We start from the raw sequence: 13,691 nt of genomic DNA on the forward strand, positions 1-13,691 counted from the left end.
CACCAGCCTGAAATGAAAGGCAAAACAAACCCAACTGTTGTTTTTTTTTTTTTTCCCATTTTCACAGGTTTCAGGACTCTTTACACAACACTTTGCAACGCAGCGTGGGATCAGGGGTGTGACACGGCAGGAAGCACAACACCTCGAGGTGTGAGCACACAGGGCTCGAGGGGGGCTCACTGCTAATGGGGTTTGTGACAGGTAATGCCAAGCAGCTTATACTGACCCCACAGGGGATAATAGCTCTCCTGGAAAATATGTGGAGACCTGCAAGACTTGTTTAAAATCACTGTGTCAGTGCAATGGATGACAGCTATAGGGAAAAATAAAAAGCAGTGCAATCCCGTGAAGGCTTTTTATGCCTGCGCCTCATTTTAAGCACAGAAGTAGCTGCGTTAATTCAAATTAAACAAAACCACCAGCTGTCCAAGGATCGGGGGTTCATCTAATCCATATGTAGGTTTTTCTTGGGGAAAAACATTTTGCAGAGGTCAGCAAGGTTTACTTGGTGGTTCCTACAGCACAAGGCTTTCCCTGCTGTTTAGAGCAGAGGCTCAGCCAGCCATGGGGCCAGGAACTGGCTCTGACCAGGCTCACAGGGGACCAGGGAGCAGAGCCATGGCACAGAGCCACCCTGATGGACCACAGAGCCACCCTGATGGACCACAGAGCTCCTGCTGAACAAAAGAGGGGGGAAATGAAGGGTTTTGCTGTCACAGGTGCCAGTGCCCGGGCACGGAGCTGGTGTGCCCACCCTGCATGTGAGCACGCACATGTGTGCCCCCAGTGCCTCACGCAAGGCTCGGGATCCACCTACAGCCCTCAGCTCGCTGCTGGGCTAGGGAGTGCAGCAGCCTGCCAGCACACAGGCTGCACAAGTATTTCCTTTGATTGGCTCTAAATTTACATGCTGCTAAATTAAACTAAATGAGGTCTTTTGAAAGAAGATAGGACTGATTAGTTCCGTTCAAACACTCCTTCATTACTCATCCCTCCATCAAGTCTGCTCCTACTCCTATCCAGGTTTTAAAGAAGTTCCTCCCCTACACACAGTCCGAAATATCTTGCTTTGCTGTCCATCAGGATGGCACATCAGATAGGAGAGTCTTCCCTCCTTGAAGCAACCACTTTGTGCCCAACAAAGCAGAAAACCTGCCCACAGCAGCACCCAACACCAGCTCCTGCCCCCAAAGAGCCTCTGCCCCCAGAAGCCTTCAGGGACATGGAGGGAAGCCTCCTCTCCTTCCACTCTTTCACTGGTACCTTGTCCCTCCACTCCTCTTTGCTACTTCTTCCTCTCCCTGCTCGGTTTTGCCAGAAAAAGAAAAAGCAACCCCCCACATCCCACTGGTCAGTGGTGGACAGGAGAGGGACAGAGCAGGGAGCAGAGGTAACAGTGCACCTGATGTACTTCTGCATCTTCCAGAAACTCCTGAGCAGGGTCTTCCTGAACAGCAGCCTCTACCTCTGAGCCACCTCTACCACATCAACGGGATTTTTCTCATTAATTGGTTTTGGAACAGATCTGGATTTCTGATACCCACAGCATCCCTGAGCAATGAGTTCCCCTGCTTAACTCACAGTGCAGGAAAGCATCACCTCCCATTTCCCCCTTCAGTGCCTCCTCTTTTCTAAACGGTCAAAGAACCACCTCAAGGACCCACAAGCCCTTATTAAACCACAGCTGGAGTAGAAGAAAAGCCCCCTATTTTCATAAGCCAACAGGTGGCCAGAGCCTCCATTTCTCTCGTGGGACAGGGCCAAGAAAAACCAGGCTACAACCAACACCCAGGCTCCTGAGCTGGCACACCCAGAGCACAATGCACAGCCTCAAACGCCCTCTGCTCCCAGCAGATCTTGATCTTTGTGCCCTTCTGGACAGTCCCACAGTCATGACCTCAGTCCAGCGTGACCACAACACACAATTCTTTCTCATCTCAGAATGAACTGCTGCTTTTTACACAGGTAACAGGTTTTTGGGTTTGGCTGAGTTCTTTTCAGTTATAAAACAAGTAGCAAAACTGGAATAATGAAAAATAGATGTATCCCTCAAACTTTATCTGCAAGCCTGGAAATAAAAAGAATGAAAAAAAAAAAGGAAAAAGAAATTCAACAAAGCAGTGGCTGAAAGCAAATGCACACTCCCAATAAAAATAGAGCTCACGTGTACCGAGGAGGCTGCTAGCAAATGACAGCACAGCCTCTTTCAAGCCTCCAGCCTCCTGCCTGCCTGGCAGATGATATCTGCACAACAATTAGCACTTTGCTTCGGTCCCAGGTAGGCAGGAGGAGCCAACATGTGCAACAGGGGGCTCTGGAGCTCCTGGAGAGCAGCCTGCACAGGCTGACATCTCCTTACAGACAGACACACACAGAGGGCAGGAGAGGATTTCCACATTGAGTGTTCTGTGGACACAACGGATGTCCAGAAACAACCCTTGCAGCCTGTGAAGCAGAAAGGGTGGTCATGGTGACCCCTTCTGCACAGGGAATGTTTGCTTGGATTTGAGGGCATCTTTGGGGATCCAGCACATATAGCAGCCAGGCTGGACTAGGGAGGCCACAAATTCCCCTTGTGCAGAGTGCAGGGGTTGATTTTTTTCTTAATAATCCTTTTTTGTCAAAGAAAATCAGATACGAGGGAAAGAGCAAAGGGTCAGACTCTGAGAAGTCTCCACTGCTGGCAGTAACCCTCCTGTCAGAGGAGGAGATGTTGCTGGCTGCGAGGTTCTGCTCCACAGCTCCAGAAATCCCTGTCTGTGGGAAACAGCAGCCCAGAGCTGTGCTCCCCATTAGCAGGGACGTTCCACTGAGGGCAGAGCTGTGCACAGGGAGCTACGCAGCTCCCACAGTCACAGTGACAGCTCCAAGGAAGCCAGGAAGAGGAGCACATTTCATTAATGCCTCCTGCTGTGCTTTCACATCCTGGCACAGAGCCCACGCTGCCCGTCCTGTGCCACTCCAACAAATCCGCCGGGAGCCTCATCTGAGCTCTGACCTGCTGCTCCAGGAGAGAACACAGACATCCCAGAGCTCCACAGCCCCAACATCAGCCTCTGACTTTGCAGCCAGCTGGAAGCCAAATTCCAGAATCGTTGAGGTTGGAAGAGATTTCCAAGACCATCAAGGTCAAGCTGTGCCCCATGCCCACCGTGTCCCCAGCCCAGAGCACTCAGTGCCACCTCCAGTCCTATCCAGGACACCTCCAGGGATGGGCACTCCAAACTTCCCTGGGCAGCCCCTGCCAAGGCCTGACCACCCCTTCCATGGAGAAATTCCCGCTGATGTCCACCCTGAGACTGCCCTGGCAGAGTTTGTAGGCCATTTCCTCTTGTCTTGTTCCTTGTTCCCTGAGAGCAGAGCCCGACTCCAACGTGGTTCCACCCTCCTGGAGAAGATCCCCCCTAAGCCTCCTTTTTTCCAGGCTGAGTCCCTTTCCCAGCTGCTCCTCACAGCACTGTCCAGTCCTTCCCAGCTCCATTCCTTTCCCAGACACGCTCCAGCCCCTCCATGTTTTTCTTGCCATGAGAGTTCAGAACTGGATACAAGATTGGAGGCCCCTCAGCAGTGCCAGCACAAGGGACAGGCACTGTCCTGGTCCTGCTGCCACCCCAGTGTTGATACAAAAATACCAATTATCTCTAAGAATAAGCAATAGCAATAAGCTAATCCTTGTTTTCACCTAGGGATGACCTGAGGGAGCAGGATTGGTATTACAGTCTTGTAAAACTGCCTGCAGATGAACAAATTCAGGCCAGATTTCTGTCCAGGCAGCCTCGCTGAGATGGCAATGGGAGCACCAGCAGCACATCGTGTGCCTCCCAGCACAAAGCACCAGCAGAGCTCCCTTGCTGAGTGCAGGGCAGAGATGGGAACCCTCAGGAACGCGGCCCAGGCACCTCCAGCTGAACCACGGCACAAAGACCTGCCGGCACTTGCAGCCTCTGCGGCTGAAGGGGAAGTTTCCTGGGCAACAGCCGCTCAGGGAATGATCTCTAGCCAGCAATGCACAGGGGCTGTGGGATTGGAGAGGCTCTCAGGACACAGAGTGCACTTACAGCGAGCCAAGATCCCCTTCACACACAATGTCCTTCTAATGGGTGGCACCCACGGCCAAGCCCACCATGACAGGCTGGGTGATGTGCAGTGCCACAGAGAAAGAGAAGGAAATGTAGCTGACCTGACCTGCAATTTTCCTCCTCTGAGCAAGAGGGTCCCTCCGGAGCTGGCCGAAAGGAAGTGCCGCTTGCCGGCGTCTTTCGGCAGAAGCGGCTCTTCGGAGCGCACCGCTGCCGCTCCAGTGATCTGTGCGCAAAGTAGCCGCTTCTTGTCCTCCGGCAGCCGGAGATCGCGGTAGCTTGCAAGAGGCGAAGAACGAAGCCGCGAAGAAGCCGGCTTGCGTGGGAAGCTCGCAGGCTGCTGCAGGACGGTGGCTGCTGCTCTCCTGCCTCTTGAATTCACTCTTGGCATGCCAATGGGAGGTGTTCCAGGACAACTTTCCTGGGTTCTGACGTAGTCCTGATGCATCCCACCTTGGAAAGTCCTGCTGCTCTCCAGAGGCTCCGAGATGCAGAGAACACGGTGGCAGCTGCTGAAAAGAAGGGCAACTGTGAGTTGGTGAAGAAGCAAGAACCTAGGCAGCTGCCTGTGCTTGGCAAGGAGCAGCTGCTGGATTCTTGCAATTGCCTTCAGTGCGCACAGAAGCCCGCTGATCTGCTGCTTGGTTTTTCGCCTTCAGTCAATTGCACACTACTGCTGAAGCTGAGGCAGGCTGTTCAGCTTTGCTGCTTTTCAGCATTTCATCTGCCCTTCTGCTCTGTGACAGCTCTCCAGGTTTCTTGCCTTCACCAGGCTGCAACGTGCTCGCTACTACCAAGAGCTGGGCAGGAGTGGGCAGAGAGCACGGCCATCTGCCAGCAGGTTGCAGCTTGCCCAGGAAAATGCATTGTCCTTGGCATGTGCAGCAAATCTTATTTCCTGGCAAGTTAGGGCTAAGTGAGCAGTGCTGGTATACTTTCTCCTTGAGAACTGGAGTGGAAAAGCTTTTCGCTAAGATGTAGGCGACTAGAGAGGCAGAATACGCAGCTCCGGAGCTGGCCGAAAGCAAGTGCCGCTTCCAGGCGTCTTTCGGCAGAAGCGGCTCTTCGGAGCGCACCGCTGCCGCTCCAGTGATCTGTGCACGAAGTAGCCGCTTCTTGTCCTCCGGCAGCCGGAGATCGCGGTAGCTTGCAAGAGGCGAAGAACGAAGCCGCGAAGAAGCCGGCTTGTGTGCGAAGCTCGCAGACTGCTGCAGGACGGTGGCTGCTGCTCTCCTGCCTCTTGAATTCACTCTTGGCATGCCAATGGAAGGTGTTCCAGGACAACTTTCCTGGGTTTTGACATAGTCGTCATGCATCCCACCTTGGAAATTCTTGTTGCTCCCCAGAGGCTCCGAGATGCAGAGAACACGGTGGCAGCTGCTGAAAAGAAGGGCAACTGTGAGTTGGTCAAGAAGCAAGAACCTTGGCAGCTGCCTGTGCTTGGCAAGGAGCAGCTGCTGGATTCTTGCAATTGCCTTCAGTGCGCACAGAAGCCCGCTGCTCTGCTGCTTGGTTTTTTGCCTTCAGTCAATTACACACTGCTGAAGCTGAGGCAGGCTGTTCAGCTTTGCTGCTTTTCAGCATCTCAGCTGCCCTTCTGCTCTATGACAGCTCTCGAGGTGAGACAGAGATTTTTTGAGTTAGGTTAACAAAATGAATGAAGCATTTCTAATTTAGCTTGTAGTGTCATGTGTTGAATTTTCAACCTTTTACTTAAGAAACCTCTGCCTAATACAAAGGGCAAAGGAAAATGCAAATTTCTGAAGCTTCTTGCATAAAGAACAATACCAGAAGAAGCAAAGAACCCAGATAAAGAAGCTCCTGTGTCTCCAAGCCTATCAAGACTGACAGACGTACTGAGATAAGCACTAAAGGACCAAAAGCGCACACGCAGAGAGGAAAAGTTCAAAAGTTCAATCATGAGGAAGACCACAATCTTCAGCCTCAGGACCACCGAGAGACCCCCGTACGACCACCACAGCAAACCACGCTTGCCCAGAAGGGCGTGGACTTACTTAGCATGAGAAGCGAGGACAGGCGGGGCCAGGGGTTGAATACGCATGAAAAAGTTGTGCAGTGTATTGCATATGGAACGTCTTTAAGAATAAAAGTGTGGGTCAGACTGAGGCTCGGGGCACAAGTTTTGGAGAGCTATCTCACTTGTGCCGGGCGCTGACGTACCTACCCGCTTCATAACTACCCCAGGTTATGGAGTCTATTGATTTATTCCGCGTATCGTTTCAGTTGGCGACCACGAAGGGACTGCTCTGCTCACCCGCAGGTCCGGTTGGGAGCAGACACCCTCAGGCGCCACGGGGCTTTTCCCCGGAGGGACTCTGCGCCTCGGCTGTACACTGCGGGGAGCAGACCATGGCCCGTCGACTAGCGGATGAAAGCGGTATGTATTAATTTATTTTCTTAAGGTTGGCACTGATAAGTCGCAAAAAGATGTTTTTGCGCGCAGGTTTGCCTAGGGGCTTGCAAGCAGACCGCCATCGGGGGAGAGGCCGGTGGCGGGAGGACCTCCCCAGCTGAAAGCGCGGCTCGGGGAGGGCGAAATCGCGATTTCAGTGTGTGGTGTGTGTCCCGATTGCAGTGTAGTGTGTCTGTTACGTCCGGACGTGCGTGCTTGTGCGTGTGTGTGTATGTGTGAGTGGAACGGTGATGCGCGGTGCGGCGTTGCTAAGATAGAGAGACGCGGCGCGGCAGTGCTAGAGAGCGCATGCGCAGGGCAGCTCTCAGCCCACACTACCTGCTAGTGCGGGTAGTGCGCATGTGCGGGGCAGCTCAGCCACACTACCTGCTAGTGCGGGTAGTGCGCATGCTCGGGGCGGCTAGCAGCCACTCTACCTGATCGAGCGGGTGGGGTGCATGCGCAGGGTGTCCCAGGGTGGGTTGCTATCATCCTCAGGGGACTCTTTTGGATCTTTCTGATAATGTTCATTATCTCGGTTGCTTTATTTTTGTTTAGGCGTTTGTTGCTTAAAACGTTGGGAAGTGCTTATTTAATAAATAAAAACGGGGGAGATGTAGGAGGAGGGGTTAGGGAAGGCAGTCTAGGGTTGCTATGGGAAACAGCAGTTGTATGAGTTCTCCACCCCCTTTGGAAGAGAATTGTACCCTCCCCCTCTCCTGTCAGCTATTGTTCAAGTCTGCCCCTTAGCCTAGAATCTTCTCTGTTCCACGTTTTCCCTTTGGTTCTTCCACCAAAAACACTCCTTTCCCTTTTCCCCACTGGTTATATTTCCCCTCCCTTTAGCCTTCTCCAGATTGTACCCTCAAATGCTAAACCCTCCTACCCCTACGCAGTAAAAGAATCCTCACCCCGCCCTTCGGGGCTCTCAGAATCTGCCTCCCTTCTGATTCGTTGTCTCCCTGTTTGCCCCTTATACGACCCTTCAATCAACGAGCAGGATTTCAGCAGCCCGAGTGTCCCTCCTGTTCTTCTGGTGGACCCTCAGATGTACCAGCTATCCGAGCTTCGTGCCGAGTGCCTAAAAGCCCCCACGGCTCGGCAGTTATCATCCAGAACCGAGGAGACCAATGTGACGTCATGGTACCTCGTGGAACCAGGGCTCCATTTTTACCGTCCAGAACCATGGAGACCCTTGTGACATCATGGAACCTCGTGGAACCAAGGCTCCATTGCTATCGTCCAGAACCAAGGAGACCATTGGGACATCATGGAACCTCGTGGAACCAAGGCTCCATTGTTACACTCCAGAACCAAGGAGATCCTCGCGACATCTTTGAACCTCGTGGAACCAAGGATTCATAGTTACCATTCAGAACTGAGGAGACTATTGTGACATCATGGAACCTCGTGGAACCAAGGCTCCATTGCTAGGAGTTGAAAACCAAGGAGACCATTGTGATATCATGGAACCTCGTGGAACCAAGGCTCCATTGTTACCGTCTAGAACCTAGGAGACCCTTGTGACATCATGGAACCTCGTGGAAGCAAGGCTCTATTGTTACCGTCCAGAACCAAGGAGACCATTGTGACATCATGGAACCTCGTGGAACCAAGGCTCCATTGTTACCCTCCACAACCAAGGAGACAATTGTGACATCATAGAAGTCAGTGGAACCAAGGCTCCATTGTTACCCTCCAGAACCGAGGAGAGCATTGTGACATCATAGAACCTCGTGGAACCAAGGCTCCATTGTTACCCTCCACAACCAAGGAGACAATTGTGACATCATAGAAGTCAGTGGAACCAAGGCTCCATTGTTACCCTCCAGAACCGAGGAGAGCATTGTGACATCATAGAACCTCGTGGAACCAAGGCTCCATTGCTACCCTCCAGAACCAGGGAGACCACTGTGACATCATGGAACGTCATGGAAGCAAGGCTCCATTGTTACCCTGCAGAACCAAGGAGACCTTTGTGACATCATGGAACCTCGTGGAACCAAGGCTCCGTTCTTTCCGTCCGGAACCATGGAGGCCATTGTGACATCATGGAACCTCGTGGAAGCAAGGCTCCATTGTTAACAGTCGAGAACCGAGGAGACTATTGTGAAATCATAGTACCGTGTGGAACCAAGGCTCCATTGTTACCCTCCAGAACCACTGAGACCACTGCAACATCATGGAACCTCATGGAACCAAGGCTCCATTATTACCCTCCAGAACCAAGGAGATCATTGTGACATCATGGAACCTCGTGGCACCAAGGCTCTATTGTTACAGTCCAGAACCAAGGATTCCATTTTGACATCATGGAACCTCGTGGAACCAAGGATTCACTGTTACCCTCCAGAACCAAGGTGACCCTTGTGACATCATGGAACCTCGTGGAAGCAAGGCTCCATTGTTAACAGTCGAGAACCAAGGAGACCATTGTGACATCCAGGAACCTCGTGGAACCAAGGCTCCATTGTTACCCTCCAGAACCGATGAGACCATTGTGACATCATGGAACCACGTGCAACCAAGGATTCATTGTTACCCTCCAAAACCAAGGAGACCCTTGTGACATCAGGGAACCTCATGGAACCAAGGATCCATTGTTACCTTTCAGAACTGCGGAGGCCCTTGTGACATCATAGAACTCGTGGAACCAAGGCTCCATTGTTACCGTCCAGAACCAAGGAGATCCTTGTGACATCATGGAACCTCGTGGAACCAAGGCTCTATTGTTACAGTCCAGAACCAAGGAGACCATTGTGACATCATAGAACTCGTGGAACCAAGGCTCCATTGTTACCGTCCAGAACCAAGGAGATCCTTGTGACATCATGGAACCTCGTGGCACCAAGGCTCTATTGTTACAGTCCAGAACCAAGGAGACCATTGTGACATCATGGAACCTCGTAGAACCAAGGATTCATTGTTACCCTGCAAAACCAAGGAGACCCTTGTGACATCATGGAACCTCGTGGAAGCAAGGCTCCATTGTTAACAGTCGAGAACCAAGGAGACCATTGTGACATCATGGAACCTCGTGGAACCAAGGCTCCATTGTTACCGTCCAGAACCAAGGAGAGCATTATGACATCATGGAACCTCGTGGAACCAAGGCTCCATTTTTACCGTCCAGAAGCGTGGAGACCATTGTGACATCATGGAACCTCGTGGAAGCAAGGCTCCATTGTTAACAGTCGAGAACCAAGGAGACCATTGTGACATCATGGAACCTTGTGGAACCAAGGTTCCATTCTTTCCGTCCTGAACCGAGGAGACCATTGTGACATCATGGGACCTCGTGGAACCAAGGCTCCATTTTTACCGTCCAGAACCAAGGAGACCATTGTGACATCATGGAACCTCGTGGAACCAAGGCTCCACTGTTACCGTCCAAAACCAAGGAGACCATTGTGACATCCAGGAACCTCGTGGAACCAAGGCTCCACTGTTACCGTCCAAAACCAAGGAGACCATTGTGACATCATGGAACCTCGTGGAACCAAGGCTCCATTGTTACTCTCCAGAACCAAGGAGACCCTTGTGACATCATGGAACCTTGTGGATCCAAGATTCCATTTCTATGCAGTGAAGCTTCATGGAACCAAGGAACCAATGTGACACAGCAGGGCTGCATGGAACCAACGGTCCACAGAGATAGTGCGGATCCAAGGAGACCATGGTGATGCTGTGGAACCCCATGGAACCAAGGGGCCATTGTGACACAGCAGAATCTCTTGGAATCAAGGCAACCGGCTTACGCTATGGAACCTCATGGAGCCAAAGGGCCACTGTGACATTGTGGGGCCTCATTGGAACAAAGGACATGGTTGATAGGACAGAAGCTCCTGGAAACTATGGGATATTGTGACACTGCAGAGCCTCATGGAACCAAGGAGACCCCTGTGACACTGAGAACCTTATGGAACCAAGCAGCCATTTTCACCCTACAGAACCAAGGAGACCATTGCTGACAGAACAAAACCTCATGGAACTGAGGGGCCGTTGTTATACAGCGAGGCCTCGTGGAACCAAGGGGCCGTTGTGACACTGTGGGGCCCCATGGAACCAAATATTCATGGTGACACAGCAGGGCTGCTTGTAACCAATTGTCCATTGTGATACTGCAGATCCAAGAGAGCGGGTGACACGACGGCAGTTCATGGAACCAAGGGGCTGCTGTGACACACCAAGGCCTCGTGGAACCAAGGAGAGCATTGTGGCAGTGCAGAACCAAGGAGGCCATTTTAAGAGTACAGAACCAAGGGTCCATTGTTATACAGCAGGGCCTGATGGAACCAAGGGGCCATTGTGAAACTGTGGGGCATAATGGAGTCAAGGACAGCACTGATACTGAATTGTGCTGGATATAAACCTTCTCACACAGTTCTGAGTATTTGAAAGTAGATATTATTCATTACATACAGCATGGCAGTCATTTGGCTGATCCTACATCCATTTGAGTGCAGTGAACATCGAGTGAAGAATTTTTTGCAGACACACTGATTACATATTCATGAGCTATCCCCACTTCCTTTGACATTATTTGACATAGTTGCACCCCTTATCAGAAGTCTTTATGTGGTTCTTTGGGGTCTGTCTCCAACATCCAGTGTCCTTTTTAGATGGCTGTTCCTCAACTCCTGCTTTTGAGTAAGGACAATATCATTGTTTTGCATAACTTCTGCTTTGTCAGCCTTGCAGAGCAGAGCTGGCATCCTGCTTGTGCCTTGCATGAGTTACATCCTTTATCTGTTTCTCCAAGGTTGTGCTGTTCTGTTCTACTGCCCTCATCAAGTCCCCCCTTTTCTTGAGACTCAGTTCCTTATGGGCACCGGTCTCTCAATATCTCTATTTTGTTTTATAGTGTAGGGCACTATAACACTGAATCGTGATGCTAGCTAAATCCATACAGCAATTATTGTGGTGACCATTATAAACAGATGTTTTGACCAAACCCAGCTGGGTAACCATGAAGGAAATTTGGTCCAGATTTCTTTAAATCCCCAGGAGGTTTCATCTTGAGCTGTGCGTTGAAAGAATTTTTAAACTATAACACTCTGTCCCAAAGTCAGTTCCTTAGCTTTCTGGATGAAGAGAAGAATAGCTGCTACTGCCCTCAGACAGCCCAGCAGCTCTGGCTGACACTGTCTGGTTGCTGTGAAAAGTAGGCACAGCCCTGCTCCGGTCCCCAGGAACTGTGACAGCACTCCCCGTGCTGGGTTTTGTCTCTCACATGGAAAAAACAGATCCAATGGGTCCATGGGGTTTGAGAGTCCCAAAACAGGGCCCGCATGAGGGCTCACTGGAGCTGTGAAAAGGCAGCCCATGCCACACCAGTCCAGACTATAAAGCCCTGCTGAGCTGCCTGAGCTCACACAGAGGCTTTAGCAGCAGCCCATAATTGCTGATGCACAGCTGACATCATCCCACACCCCGAGAAATGCCTGTGACTCTCTCATTGTTCATGGCTGTGGGACTTGCCAAATTGCTTCTTTTCCTTCCTGTCCCAACCTCCTTTGTCCCTGGAGGATTTTGAATCCCAGGTAGGGTTCTGTGCTCTGGACTGTTTGTACTCTGTATCCACTTAGTCCCAGAAAATTCCACAATGCCACAGTCTGATCCCTGAACTGCTGCTGAGTTTCAGTTTCAGAGATGAATGCCATCTCCAGACTGGAACAAGACTCCAAAGAGGGTTCTGATGTTTCCATTCCTCCAGTTCTTTTGCCACTTGGTTTCCATATATCATGGGGGTATTTTTAAACTCCTGTGGTAGAACTGGCCAAGTCAGCTGGGCTCTTCTCACTGTGTTTGGACTGTCCCATTCAGAAGTAAATAGTTGTCCTGGTTTAGGACAAAATTAGGGGAAAACATCTCCAAAGGAGCCCCTTATAGGAAACAAAACCCTCCACAACTTCCCCCACCACCGGGTTCAGGAGGAATTTCTTCAGAGGGGAAGTGGAAAAAACTTGTTTATTAAGGAACAACAAAAAACACTCCCCAGCACAAGAGAAATAGCCCGAGATGACAACAGATGTTTTCACCAGTCCAAGGGGGTTGAGCTGTATCTCTCTTTGCCGCAGAGGGTACGAAGCTTCTCTCGCAGACCCTGGGGGAGCTCCTGCCCGGAGTAGGTCCGATATCTTCGGGCGGCGGGGTGGGGAAGGGAACAACAGAAACCGGGGAAAAGGAAAAAAAAATGGTGAAAAAGCAAGCAAGCGAAAAGCAAAGAAAAAAAGAAAGGAAAACAGAGCTAGCAAAGCAGGCAGCCAGCGGCGAGCAAAAGCAGCAAGGCAAAGCCAAGCAGCAAGCCAGCAGCAAGCCGGGGCGGGGTGGGGGGGGGAAGACAAAACAAACTGAGAGCAGGGAACAGAAACCACGATTGGGATAATAAGCATGAAAATGTCCTGTCCCCACGACATTCCACCCCTTATCACATATCGTGAACATGTTACTGAAACTTCCTTCCTGCCTGCTCAAACCTTCCACACTTACACATTCTCTTTCATTCTTACTTGCTCTGACTTTCGACCCTTTCACATTTCCTTCTGTTTCATGTCTGTATGATCTAACGTACAGACAATGGTGGTCACGCTTAACAAACAATGATATCATCCCACAATCAGATCTCCCTGAGTACACAACGGTTGTCCCATCTTTCTGCATTATCCGCCAGGTATAACCTGGTCCTTGAGCAAAGACAATCCCACGAATGGGTTTGCCTGTACTCGAGGCAGGATTAATCCATACTGTCTTCCCCAACAAATCTCTGACATGGGCCACTGGGACTTTATCTCCATCTACTATATTGAGGGACTCAGACTGGGCAGGACCTGCTTGGTTGGTGGAACCTCGAGTGTTAACTAACCAGGTGGCCCTGGCTAAATGCTGCTCCCAGTTTTTGAAAGATCCCCCACCCAATGCTTTCAAGGTGGTTTTTAACAGTCCATTGTACCTCTCCACCTTGCCTGCAGCTGGTGCATGGTAGGGGATATGGTACACCCACTCAATGCCATGTTCCCTAGCCCAGGAGTTGATAAGGCTGTTCTTAAAATGAGTCCCATTGTCTGACTCAATCCTCTCAGGGGTACCATGCCTCCAAAGGACCTGCTTTTCAAGGCCCAAGATGGTGTTACGGGCGGTAGCATGAGACACAGGGTAGGTTTCCAACCATCCTGTGGTGGCTTCTACCATTGTGAGCA

General features: G+C 51.0%; 1 long non-coding RNA gene across 1 annotated transcript; it reads right to left on the reverse strand.

The window, feature by feature from the left end:
- Positions 1–6,469: 6,469 nt before the first annotated feature.
- Positions 6,470–6,930, reverse strand: LOC128801502 (uncharacterized). Its single transcript, XR_008435194.1, has 2 exons — positions 6,880–6,930; positions 6,470–6,831 (listed from the first exon to the last, which is right to left on the reverse strand). It is a non-coding gene; the product is annotated as an uncharacterized LOC128801502 (long non-coding RNA).
- Positions 6,931–13,691: the final 6,761 nt, after the last annotated feature.

Source organism: Vidua chalybeata, chromosome 30 (genome assembly GCF_026979565.1).
Source record: "Vidua chalybeata isolate OUT-0048 chromosome 30, bVidCha1 merged haplotype, whole genome shotgun sequence".
In the NCBI taxonomy this organism is placed as follows: Eukaryota; Metazoa; Chordata; class Aves; order Passeriformes; family Viduidae; genus Vidua; species Vidua chalybeata.